Genomic DNA, 13978 nt, shown 5'->3' on the forward strand with positions numbered 1-13978 from the left:
TCTCTCTCTCTCTCTCTCTCTCTCTCTCTCTCTCTCTCTCTCTCTCTCACACACACACATGCACACTCACACGCACACTTACTCGCGCTTCACCCTCACACCTCAGCAGCAGCGTGCAAACACACGCACGCACGCGCACACACATATCCCCGCATCCTGTATTTTACGCACCTCGCGCCGGGCGCTGTAGAAGCGGTCGTGGATTACGATGCCAGTTTTTCTAACAGCGGAATATTGGCCTCTCCTCCTCCTGCGTCTGTAAATAGCAGAGTAACCCGCGCGCTTTTCATTATTATTATTTTTTTTATACATTTTCCTTCAGATTTATTTGTAATTTGCTTCCCTCGTTACTTCTGAGCACCGAGAGCCGCCAAGCCGCACGTCCGATGCTGTTGGAACATGTCCTATGTTCCCTTTCAAGGTAAGACGGAGCAGATATTCCCCACCTCAATATTTATTTATTTTTCACTGCATCTGTCTTTTCTGTCCTCATCCTCCTCCGCCGTTCCCTCCATCCCTCCATCCCTCTCTGCCCCTCTCCTCCCTGCCTGTCGTCTTTAAAAGCACCATATCCGACAGGTGCACCAGCTCAGAGCGCATCCTGTAGACAGATGCCCACCAAGGCGCGCTCAGGTACACGGAGATCCGTCTGTGGAACTGCGCGTGCCGCAGTTTGATAGTATTGCAATAATAAGGTGTGCGTGTGCGCCGCTGTCCTCATCTGCTCCTGCAAGTGTGATCCTGCGATACAAGGCAGCTGATGGCGAATAAATGCTGCCACGAAACCCGCTCTCCGTGAGTTTGGAGGCGACGCAACACTTGTTTGATGTCCCCCCCCCCACGAGCTGACTTCACCTGGTTCAGTGCAGAGGTTGTCAAATTTTACATCCAGATGAGGTCAAAGGTCCGGAACAAATCATCCTTTGCAGACTCAGAGTCTGATCTTAACTTTATTTTCCCAGATGGTTTATGAAATCTTTTATTTTCCTGTTCTATCAGTTGAACAGAATGTTTGACATAATCTGTGTTATGAAATAATTCTAGTGGGACATAATTGGTAAAGAATGCCATCTTTGTCGTGATGATGATGATGGTGATGATGTTTGGAACATTGTGGAGCTCTCCAGTTGTGTTGGAAGTTTTGCTCCAAAAGATGTTTGCCAGGGAATGTTGTGTTTTTGTGAACTGGTTTGTTTTTAGGTCCAAAGTATGTCCAATGTTGAATTTGTTTTTGCGTTTTGCGTGGCGGCACGGCTCGCTGGTCGCAAACACAGCCCTCAGAGACTGCGCTGGGAAATATGCCAGTTTTCTTGTAAACTGGTCTGTGTTCATCACAGCCCAGTGAGCTGCCGTCTAAATGGACACAGGCTCGACCCGTGCACTCACTCCTGTCTCTGTCATCCCACTCTTCATGGCATCGTACCAGTGTATTTCAGTGCAATGCAATGTACCAGGGGCTGGATTGACTTGTCGTCTGATCTGGCTGATTGCGGTTTTATTTGCTGTAACATGCGTTAGAAAACGAAGAGCGCACGCTAATCGATGTTTTATTCTGGTTCTGAACACAGATTATAGAGTGTGCTGTAGTAATCTGAGTGGGATTCAGTCAGTACACGCTGTACATACTGTTTCCTGCCCTGTGTGTGTAAAAAGTTTGGCCTGCTGAAATATGTAGATGACCAGAATGAGAGGCTACTTGTTTTACTGGTCTTCCATTCCCTCACACTGGAGCGTGAGTGGGTGAAAGGCGCTTACGGTAAAGCCACATTCTCTCGGTATCGTTGCTCTGCAACTGTGACTAATGCTATATGTGAGCAGGCGTGCTGCAGTGAGCTGCCTCACATCAGTCGAAACGTTCAATTTGCAGTGTCTCTCTCTGTACGTGTGTGTGTGTGTGGTACATTTTGGGGGACAAAATGTGATGGCTGGAGTCAGACCAGGATGAGATCTAACAAATAGCATCAAGTTTGGACCAGCTCTGAAGGACTGAGGGTGTCATGGTTTCTGTGAGTACCTGTTGTAACTGTAGAGATGTGCGTGTGTGTGCATGAGTGGGAATCAGCAGTGTGTGGGTTCAGGAGAGTGGAGGTGTGCTGCATGTGACTGTGCCGGGTGAAACTGAGCGATGGTGTGTGCGTGTGCTGATCCAGGCCCTCAGACCTGTTGTAGAAAATCATGTATGCCTCCAAAATCTAATGTCAGCTCCCAAAAAAGCAAAGCTGCCAGATGTTGGACTGGACCGTGACCCCGGAGTCAACATCTGAGGCGCACATGAAAAAAGAGCTCGGTTGTAACTGCTGCAGCTCTTTCTCTGGTAGCTCTGCTCCTTATTCCCTCAGAGCAGAGCAGAAAATGGCCAAAACGCTCTCCTGTGCGAGCGCAGCTATAGAAGTTGGTTGCATAATGTGGGTGAGACACTCCGCCACAGCGTTTGCGTGTGTGTATGTGTGAGCGAGCCCACTCGGGGAGTCATTGCCAGGAAATTGTGAGCACAGTGCTGCACCTTCCAAACCTACCAGTGAGAACTTTCTGTTTTACCTCTGATCACAGCAACGTGTTGTTTAAGGAGCAAATCAACGTTTCATTTTATTCCAGTTGGGAACATCTGCAGTGATAATTTACAGAAACAGATGCATTTGTTGGCAGCCTTACAGCTCATTGAAACGGCTTCATTTCTTGTGAAAATGGATTTGGTTAAAACTGAGTGTCTAATATACATACATGCATTCCTTTAGTTAGTAATAGTGTAAACAAAATTTCTTTGTTTTACAAAGACATGCTAAAATATTATTATTTGTTGGTCCTTAAAGAATGCTTGTACTATGCTCCACCCGCTTCGGATGTTGTCAGCCATTAATATTAAATGGCCATTATTAGTAGTTATCATCTCCATATGCAGCGGCCAGACTGCCCCTCCTGTACCTCCCAGTGGGTTTAAAGGTACGTTGTTATCGTTGTTAGCGATGATAATAGGCTCTGTTTTTAGCTTTGTTAGCGCTCATAATAGCTTCACGTGGTTAGGTTTACAATAAAGGGTCTGGCGGTTAGGTTTAGGGTCTTGGTTAGGTTTAGGCACAAGGGTAAGGGGGTTAAGTTTAGGGTTGGTCCTCAGGGTCAGGTCTAAGCTTACGTTTAGGAAAAGGGTTACAAGCTGAAAACAACTAAAAAGACACTTCCTGGTTTACCCCCGTGTGACGCTGCCTATTATCAGCGATAATAACGATAATAACGCACCTTTAAACCTACTAGGAGGTAGGTGGGACAGTTTGACCACTACATATAGGGATGATAACAACTAATAACTGGCATTTAATGGACTGATAACATCCGAAGCCGCTCTAGTCCTGCTTCAAACAAGATCTTTGACCTTATTATCATTAGGGATGCAACAATACCACTTTTCTTCAAACTACATACAAATACACAAACTTTTTTAGTACTTCCAGAAACTAGGGCTGAACAATTGCATTTGCAATAATATTGCTGACACATCTGAAAGTTTGGTACCAAAGAGGAGCAGCACGTCGGTTGTTTGGAATTATTTTGGCTATAAAAAAGAAGATGCTGCACAATGACATGTGCAGAACCTGCCTTGCTGCTGTTGCTACCTCTCGAGGTAACACCACAAATACTTTTCAACACAAAGACATTTGCAATAGTTGCACGTCTAGAATGTCAACGACCAGTGCTTCAACTTCAAGTAAGCAAAGTAGCAGCGGACAGGGATCACTGACCGAACTGTTCCAAGGTATTAGTCCGTATGAACATAATTCGTATCAGCCCGTGGAAATAACTCGAGCAATTATGAAGTTCATAGTGAAAGACATGATGCCCATTAATATAGTGACCAAGCCTGAGTTTACAGCTTTGGTACCGTAAATGGATAAGCGGTACAGAACGCCCTCACGCACATATTTTAGCCAAGTTGCTATCCCAGAGCTACACAAAAAAAAAAAAAAAAGCAGAAACAAAGCTGCAGTGGAGCTGAAAAAAGTGGAGATTTTCGCAACTGAAGCAGATTGATTTATTGCTTGTGCTAATTGAAAATAAGAAGACATTGAAAAATAATCACATATTAAATCGCAATCGCAATATTAAGGTAAAAAAATAAATAAGTCACAATTAGAATAATTTCCAAAATCGTCCAGCCCTAGCAGTAACCAAATATTGATATAATTATCAATGAATGCCATTGCACTTCTTACATTTGGTTGAGCTTATAATTACATAATAATAATAATAATAATTTCATTAAAGACATGGAAATTAAAAAAATTCCTATAAATGCCACCTCCTACCAAAAACATCTATTAACAGTGGTTTTGAGCAGAACAGAGACATTCTTCCTTCCCAATAAGCTTGTTAAAGGTCACGTGAGGCAACGGACAGAATTTCTGTCACTCACCTTTTTAAAAGACATCCAGCTCAATCATTCACTTTGAAATACATCTAATCTCTTCTTCTTCTCTTTTGTTGGGGGCTAGCGAACAACTTTATGGTGCTTTACCACCACCATCTGATGAGGAGTGTGGATCAGGACAGCCAACTCCACGAGTGACATTACTTCTCCTCTACCACCATACATAATACACCAAGTGTATTTTTACTGTAGTATCAGAACACTTTTATGGGTATGAGTACATGCACATGGTATCAGACACATCCAGTACTGGTACCAGTGTATGCCTATCACAGATGCCTTCAAGCTTTGTTTCAGCCATTCAGCCCATTGAAAGGGAACAACCATGGCACTTGTAATTGGTATGGTTGTGTGCACCACACTGAACATGGCTGCCGGAGCAGCTCAGAAAGAAGATTATAGATATTCACATTAAAGATAAAGGCTACAAGACCAATTCTGGTCAGCTTCATGTTCCTCTGACCACAGCTGCCATTAATAATAAAAAGTGGAAGGTTAACGGGACTTTAGTCAACCTTCCAGAATGTGGATGCAAGATGAAATGCGACCCCAGGTTGTTCAGATAGGTAATGTGGTTGGTAGAAAAAGACCAAAGGAAAGTGTTTAAAACCATTCAAGCTGAACTCCAAGGTTAATACCCATCACATTCTTTGATTTTTAAATACTTTTAAATATTAAATTCTAAATGCGCTTCATGGAAAAGGACCCAGGACTTCACTGTTGGTAGAAAAACACCAAAAAGCCAGACAGGGAATCACCAAGATGCATGTTGACTAGAACCAAAGTTTCTGGGTCTGATGAGACAGAACTGGAGCTTTGACTCCGGTTAGATCAGTTCATTTTTTTTAATTGTGGAAGGGTACAAAGAAATTTATTTCAGGAAAATTAGTTTGTATCATCACTGTGATGAGAAACTAGTTTGGCACAGACCAAATTTTAATTCCTAAATTTCCATTTACTCAATGATGGAAAATATTTGGATATAGCTTCGAAACCAAGAGTAAATTGTTTTTAAATGATTGCAAACTTTATTAGGGGTGCATGATAAATCACTGGCCGATAAATTGGCCCATATTTCCTTAATTTTGGGAGATCGGAGATCGGCTGATACTTACATGAGAAACCGATTTCACAGATTTTTATTATTTTTTTTTGTAGTTTAACAACAATTGTCTAAATTTCCTTTATATTTCAGAGCACTACCTCATGGCCAGTTAAAACAAGTTTGTATTGTTCCTAGGATATTGTTCAAGGGTATGTTTTTCAATAAAATAAGATTGGAAAATTGAAGGTGCGTTGTAAACTTGTAACACCTGACTGTGTCGCTTATAAAAAAAAATCAGTATCGGCCAAAATGTGAATCGGCAGGTCAGACTTTTTAGAGATCAGTGATCGGTGACAGGCCAGAAAACAGCAATCGGTACATCCCTAAACTTATATATATTGTACTTTTTAGTCTATACTTGGAGAAATAGATCATTTTAAGGTGATGCATTTTAAAATAAAGTGTGCATTTTGCATTTAATTGTAAAGACGTTCACTAAAAACCATTCCTTTGGTCAACTTCCATGCACTCCAGACAGTTTTCCTATACATCCGAAGCTCCATGGTTACTCGAGGCGATTATGTAACTCTGTGTGATATTTATTGCTGCACAGTGACTCAACATTCAGGGGTAGAATATGTGGTAAAGAGGGCTGATGTAGTTTGACACTGATTTGTGATGAGATACAGATTTACACTGGGGGGAGATGAGGGCGGTGGTGGGGGTCTCCACAGTGTTGCAGATGTATTTGAGCCCACACTAAAGCGTGTGTTCTGCTAATGTACCAGGCGAGCCATTTGCAGTCATGCCAAGTACCGGCTCACATGAACAGGCAGTTAGTGGGAGGCAGGCAGCAGCAGCAGAGATGGGCCTTCCTATCTTGGCTAAATTTCTTTCCTCCCTCGTTTTAAACTCACACCTCCTTCCAGTCTCTTTCTCTCCTCCATTGTGGTCGACCCTCCTCATGTTGAACCACCCACACATGCTTTTCCACCTCCACGCTGTCTCCTCGTTGCCTCCTCCATGATGGACGTGTCCACGAGTGCAGATGGACACTCTGAAGGGAGCAGCGAGCCACAGAGCCGTCCCTGGCCTTGTCGATTTTACAGTAGTTTGATCCAGCAGCTCCTGTCAAGCGTGACCGTAGTTAAAGAGACAGCACACCACCAAATGCACTGCAGCACTCCCCTCCCCTCCTCTCTATCCTTCTTTCTCCCATGTGACATAAGGGACTGTCTTACACCCCTCCACAACTCAGGCAGTGCCAAGAACCATCATCTGGTAGGATATTACTGTACTGCATGCGTGAAATTCATCTAGCCCTGTGCACTGATCTTTCAGAGGAGAAAGCCCATTCAGTCTCCGATGAGCGCAGCAGAGAGACGTTTACGTTTTGAGTTCAAATACCAGCAAAGTCTACAAGTGACGAGTCCAGGAGACGCGCTTTTAATCGCTCACGTATTCCTCAATTCTAGAGAGCCTTTTGGCTGACGGCGACGAACCTCCAGTGATCCTTTGTTTCACAAATCAAAAGACCTCCTGTCCAAATTTGGAGATATTCTGAACATGCTGTCCGAATCCCCTCCAGATGACAAAAGTCAGCACTTTTAAATGTCAAAGCAGACTGCGCCTGCAGCTTTTTCAACAATCCTTCGGCTCAGAGATGCTCGATGGAGTCAGGGCGATGAGGAAAAACATCAGCGATGTCATTGTTCTGATGCAAAGGTGGGAAATTAATCAGGGTTCAGCAGATCAACACTGTACTTCAACCGTCAACTTTAAATACATTTAAAGAGTTATAATCTGTGTTTTTGACACACGAGGTCAGTCAGCAGCAGCAGAAATTGTGCACACCGGATTAAATTAGTGAAAGTGCAGCACAAATAAAACAAAAAGGTTGTTACATCTCTTTCAAGTTTCCACATTTCACACTCTTCATTAACAGAAAGATTTGATTTATTTTTGTATGCTGCACATAATAATTAAGAACAGTTTAAAAACGGGCTCTGCACTGTTTTGCTAATGTATGAAAAGGAAATTACAAAAATAAAATATTTAACTAATTAAAAGCGTGCCATTCCTTTTAATTCAGTTCAGTTCAGTTTATTTATATAGCACCAAGTCACAGCAGAAGTCACCTCAGGACACTGAACAGAAACATTCACATACATTATAAATGTCAGTTAGTAAAGTTATCTAAGGAAGGAAGCCAGTAGACGTGTTGAGTCTTCACTTTGTCAGTTTCCCATCCTGAGCAAGCACATGGGAGACAGTGGAAAGAAAAAACTCCCTCATAACAGGAAGAAACCTCCAGAACCAGGCTCAGGATGAGCGGCCATCGACCGGCTGGGTTTGAGAGGAACAGTCAAACACAGAATGAAAGGTCCAGGTGAACTTTCTATAGTCCAGGCGTACTTTTTATAGTCCAGGCGTACTTTCTATAGTCCAGGCATACTTTCTATAGTCCAGGCATACTTTCTATAGTCCAGGCATACTTTCTATAGTCCAGGCATACTTTCTATAGTCCAGGCATACTTTCTATAGTCCAGGCATACTTTCTATAGTCCAGGCGTACTTTCTATAGTCCAGGCGTACTTTCTATAGTCCAGGCGTACTTTCTATAGTCCAAGCGTACTTTCTATAGTCCAAGCGTACTTTCTATAGTCCAAGCGTACTTTCTATAGTCCAGGCATACTTTCTATAGTCCAGGCATACTTTCTATAATCCAGGCGTACTTTCTATAGTCCAAGCGTACTTTCTATAGTCCAGGTGTACGTTCTATAGGAGGAAAGACAAAAAACCCAAAAAACCATATGAAGGTAGAAATAATTACAAATACAAACTTTTCATTTGTAACTAGTCGTTTGATGAAATGTGGTCAATTGTCCTCCAGCAGTGTACCACTATAGCAGCATAACTAAGGGATAGGTCCAGAAACTCAAGCCAGCTGTTACTATAGGATTTATCAAAAAGGAAAGTCTTAATCCCAGTCTTTAAACTGGACAATGTGTCAACCTCACGGACAGAAACTGGAATTTGGTTCCACAAGAGAGGAGCCTGAGAACTGAAAGATCTTCCTCCCATTCTACTCTTGGAAACTCTAGGAACCACAAGTAAACCTGCAGTCTGAGAGCAAAGTGCTCTGTTAGGAAAATATAGAACAATACATTTAATATAAGATGGAGCTAGGTTGTTGAGAGCTTTGTAGGTTAGGAGTAATATTTAGAATTCAATTCTGGACTTGACAGGGAGCCAATGGAGAGAAGCTAAAACTGGAGAGATATGATCTCTCCCACTAACTCCAGTTAAGACTCATTAAAATTGGTGAAATGTGACTTATCTGTGCTGCTGCTGCTGATCTCATGCTGCTGATTATCTCATGCTGCTGTATTCATTCATACCCCTCTGCTCACCACAGACTCATGTTCGAGCTGCTGTTGTTACGCCGTATTGTTTTACATCATTAGTGTTTAGCGTATACATCTTAGATCTTTTAGCGTACAGTTTAGATCCTTATTTACTGTTTCTTTTTACACTTTATATTTTTGCTATTGTTGGATGTAACTGGGACCCTGAGTACATCATTTTATTCCACCTCATGTACCACATGTGATGCAAATGACAATAAAATTAACTTGAACTTGGACTTAAAACTCTGGCAGCAGCATTTTGGATCAACTGAAGACACTTTAAATAAGTTTTTGGACACTCAGATAATAAAACAATCGCAATAGTCCAGTCTAGACGTGATAAATGCATGGAGCAGTTTTTCTACATCTTTTTTAGACAATATTGCATATCACCTGCTTCCTTTCATGTCAGAGTTTTAATAAAATTATCATCCTATGAGAAGGTTTTAGTGCTTGGCTATGTGTTGTGAATGAGCTACTACCACACCAAACTTTAGCTCTGCATCTGTAAAGCTGACTGAGTCAAAGACATTTTGTACTTTCTAAGATCTCTTAGCTGTGGCAGCCATCTTGAATCAAGTTAACGCCCAGAAGTTAATCAGTTTTAAACAGTCAGGCATTCATTATTTTCTGAGTTTCACTAAAATCCATTCTCTGTTTTAATAGATATTGTCCTGATGATGCAGACAAACCTACACACAGAGACGGACAACATTATCTCTCTGCATCTGCGTTTGGCTGCAGGTGATAATAAAAAGTGTGGCAAACAAAAATGTAATGAAATGAAAATAAATAAGCGTGGTCGGTCATTACGTCCAGAAATGAACACCGTCTGAAAAGTTCCAGCCTTTGAGCAAACCGTCTTGATGAGCCCTCCTTTAAAGACCCTTAAAATTCCCCATCAGCCTGTTAAAAGTGGAAACACTTTACCACAGGCAAGCTGTAATAATGCGACAATGTAATGAAGATGCAACTTTTACCATCTTAGGAGTATTTAAATTTCCTGCCCCCAAAGTACAGTCCTGTCCATCAAATGCCCATAAAGTGAGAAGAGCCTGTTTCATGGCCCTGCACAGACGGGAGCTTCTTGTTCAAAAATAGCCTTGAAGCCACCGAACGGTGCATTTTTGTCCAAATAAATAAGTAAATAAATAAAACCAGAGTCTAGTTGTTGCAGTCTTTTTCTTCCCGTTCAGCATCAGCTGATTGAGATCTGTCTTCAACTGGTCCTCTGTTTTCCGATCTGTCGCCTCGATGCAATGATCTTTTGGAGAGAATGGCAGAGCCCTGATCCATTAGGAGCCTTTAGAATCAGCTGCATTTTAGCTGAGTGGCTAATTCACTTGTGCTGCAAAGCCTGAGCGGAACGACTCGATGGGAGAAGGAGCGACTGCCTCGGCTTTTGATCGATCTCGTCAGGAACGCTCATCTAGGGACAGTTTAGAGTTACCAGTCAGTCTAACATGCATGTTTTTGGTCTGTGGGAGGAAACCGGAGCACCTGGAGGAAACTCACGCATGCACAGAGAGAACATGCAAACTCTCTATTAGTGCATGCAGGTGTTGTTAGCTTTTGTTTATTTTATTTTATTTTATTTTATTTTATTTTATTCAGTTTGTTGTGTTCTAGCATTAATCTGCCTGTAACTACTGGGGTAAATTAGCCTTCATGGCTAAATACAGGTTCATTAATGTGCATTGTTCTCATAAATGAATGAGACAAAAAAGAAAATTAGTTTTCTCTAAGCACTGACATAAACTTATTACCTCCCTCTAGTCCCAAAATCATTTAGCTGACTCTTTACTGTGGAAACCCGTTCAAAGCTTTAGAAGAGTTGTTGTTTTTTGTGTTTGTGCTGCATAAAATTCAAAATGTCTTCTTTATCAACCTTCAAATTCATTTGGTTACATGGTATTTTTAGACATAACCTATCCTTTTTTACAACTTATTTTATTACTGTTTTTTCAAACTGCATCAGGGAATACTTGTGAACTAACTCAGCCATTACAAAGAAAACGGTTGCCTTCTCATTCACTACCTGGAGCTAGACCCTCTGCTCTAAAGACATCTTCAGGTTGGACCGTCGTGGGCTCGGTTCTGCACCGGCACATTCAAACATCTCCTTCATGCTCTCATCAGAAGCCAGGTTTGAGCTGTTCCTGTGCACAGTTTGCACCTTTGTGTGGGTTCTCTCTTGTTTCCTCCCACACTGCACAGATACACAAGTCAGGGCGAGTGGAAACTCTAAATTGCCTATAGATATGGACGTGGATGTGCGTGCACGTCTGCCTATCTGTGTTCGAACTGCGAGGGACTGGCAGCCTGCCCACTGTCCTGCAATCTACGCAGTGCACGCTGGAATAGACTGCAGCTCCAGGTGTGCCAGAAAAGGATCCAGCAGGCAGAGATTATGCATACATTTTTAGTTTATTGCTCAATTTTTTGCTCTGAAATTTTTTTTTTTATATCCAGCTACAATTAATTATATGAGTCTCTGTAATTTGCATAAAGCAAACAAGTATTAGGGTAAAGTAAAACTTTAATTTGACTGGTGTGAAATTCATGACGATGCAATAATTATTCCAGATGTGATGAAAATATACTTTTATTTGTTGTAATCTGATGAAGTTCATCAGACAGATAAAAGAGAAACAGATAAGATTATGAGAAATCCAAAATCTTGTGGCTGCGTTAAAGTGCCAAAACGACCGCAGACCGACAGCGTGACTGACTTTAAAGAACAAAATGAGAGGATCTCGATTGTCTCTCTACAAAAAGACTGAGCGAAATGTCAAGGCTGTCTTATTTTTCAAACGATCGTATGTTACAATAAAGGATTCAAACTGATTATTCAACTCATAGAAACAACCAGACAAATAGATTCGCTGCACATTTTGTGTCCTTATTTTGGAGGTAAAAATCTATATTTTACAATTGTTTTGTAAATCAACAGCATCAAATAACTTATATTGATAATCATGCGATGTAAATAATTTAGTTTTAAATTTGTTAAACAAAAGTTAGTTCTCTATGATCTGACATAATCTGTTTATCTTGTCTTTACTTCCTGTCCAGATCCTTGTTTGACTCTGTTCCTCGTGTGTCTCCCTCTTGTGGTCAGTCTCAGCTATTGCTCCCTCATGTAATTAGCTTCTGCCACCACCTGTTGTCTCTCACAGCTGTTTGTCATTGTTCTGTCGTTAGTGTGTGTGTACATGTTGTCTCATGGAGGCTCCATGTTTCTGTTCCACGTCCTGCACCACGTCCTGGTTTTCTCCCCTTTGGTTTCTTCTCATGGTTCATGTAAGTTGTTGCCACGTCAGCCCTTTTGTTCATTTTCATTAAATAACTTTTTACTTTTAACCAGCGTTCTCAGAGTCCTCCCTGCATTTTGGGTTCAAACCACCACCAGATCGTGACATGATCTGTGTAAAAGATGAGGCCAAGCTGTCACGTGTTAATCTTAGCTTAAGAGTCAGATGTGTATTTTACAAAACAACCTTTTTTTTTATGAAAAGTGAATGCACATTTATGATTTACTCCAAAGTGTGCAGCTTTGCCTTTTTTAGAGTTCGTGTTAACTTGATTTTGCTAAAAAAAACAACAGCACAACTTTCAAGCCTGGCATTAATTTGTATGGTGTTTTAAAACAAACAGATTTCTGGACAGATTTTAAAGTTAATGTTCCTCTCGTTGTTTGGCCGGGTTGCTGTCGAGACCAACAGCCCCTAATAATCTCCTGTTGCCATGCATTCAATGACTTCATGCATCTTCCACTTTCTGTTAGCATAATATCATGAAACACAGAACAAATTTAACAAATCTCTCAAAGTAATCATTGGAGGTACACCTACAACTGATTATCTTTTGTAGCCCAATTCAAGATGGCCACTACAGATAACACAAATATGTCAACTGCCGGCCCGTGGGCCACTTCTGGCCCGTGGGTGACTTCATTCCGGCCCACCGATGAGTTCATTTAAAATAAAATAAAACATTTTTTTTTTTGGGGGGGGGTTCTGGGTTTGGGTTCTGTTTATTGCATTTATGATTCAATGCAATAAAACAAATTTAAAAGTTAACGGATCATTGTAATACTTTGACTTATTTATATTATGATTTATGAACTGTTGGATGGTCGGCCTCTGAGCAGTTTAGTTGAAACTCTGCTCTGTAGCTCAATAAGTCTCTTTCACAGTGAGCTAAATTTAATTCATTCAACCTTTTTTATTTCTACAGGTTAGTCTCGATGAGCCAGATTAGATCACAATAGTCAATCGTATAAAAAAATAAAATTAAATGAAAAGTAAATGGTAAGAAACAACAAAAAAATGCTAAAGCTAAAGTTTTTGTAGCTGAGTCGTCCCCAATAAATACTAAATCGCTTTCAAATCATGCAAGATTTTTATTTTTTAAACTATGGTGTGAGGCAGAGAGGTATATGCATGACCTCCAAGAAATGTTACTTTAATCCTTAAATGTTTTATTTTCACCTCAGTCTGCAACTCTTTAATACTTGACTACTAACTGGAAGCAGCAAAACTATTTATTTGATAAAATTGTTGCACCTAAACATAAAACCACAGGAAACGCCTTCGTGGTCTGTGTTTCTTGTTGACTAAGGCTGAAAGAGAAGCTGGCTGAGCCTCGGAGGCAGCTGAACGTGGCACAGTCGTATCCACGGAGCTGATATCCATTTAATGGAGCGATAACATTCAGAGCCTCCGACTGTTTTCTGTCAGTTCGTGCTACGTGGAGCAGTCGGCGAATATCTGGACCGTGGACGTAAAGTTTTGAAAGAGCAGACCCGATCCACGATAGATGATAACACCTTCCTGGCCAAAGTGTTGGCCTGTTCATTAGCGATGACAGGTTTATGGATGTGTCTGCATGTGACTCAGGACTGATGCCATTTTATGGAGCCGTCTCTTAAAGTAAATAAGAAATGCTGAGGTGAGAAGCTTTATGGGAGAAAAACAGAACTAACTGATCTGCAACGACATGAAGCCATAACTTACCCAGATCTAAAATGTTTCACTTGTTTCCTACTGCGATTTTAATTGTTGATAATTAGCTAAGTAGCATAAAATCATAAAATCATGT

Source organism: Nematolebias whitei, chromosome 5 (genome assembly GCF_014905685.2).
Source record: "Nematolebias whitei isolate Nwh7 chromosome 5, NemWhi1, whole genome shotgun sequence".
Lineage (NCBI taxonomy): Eukaryota > Metazoa > Chordata > Actinopteri > Cyprinodontiformes > Rivulidae > Nematolebias > Nematolebias whitei.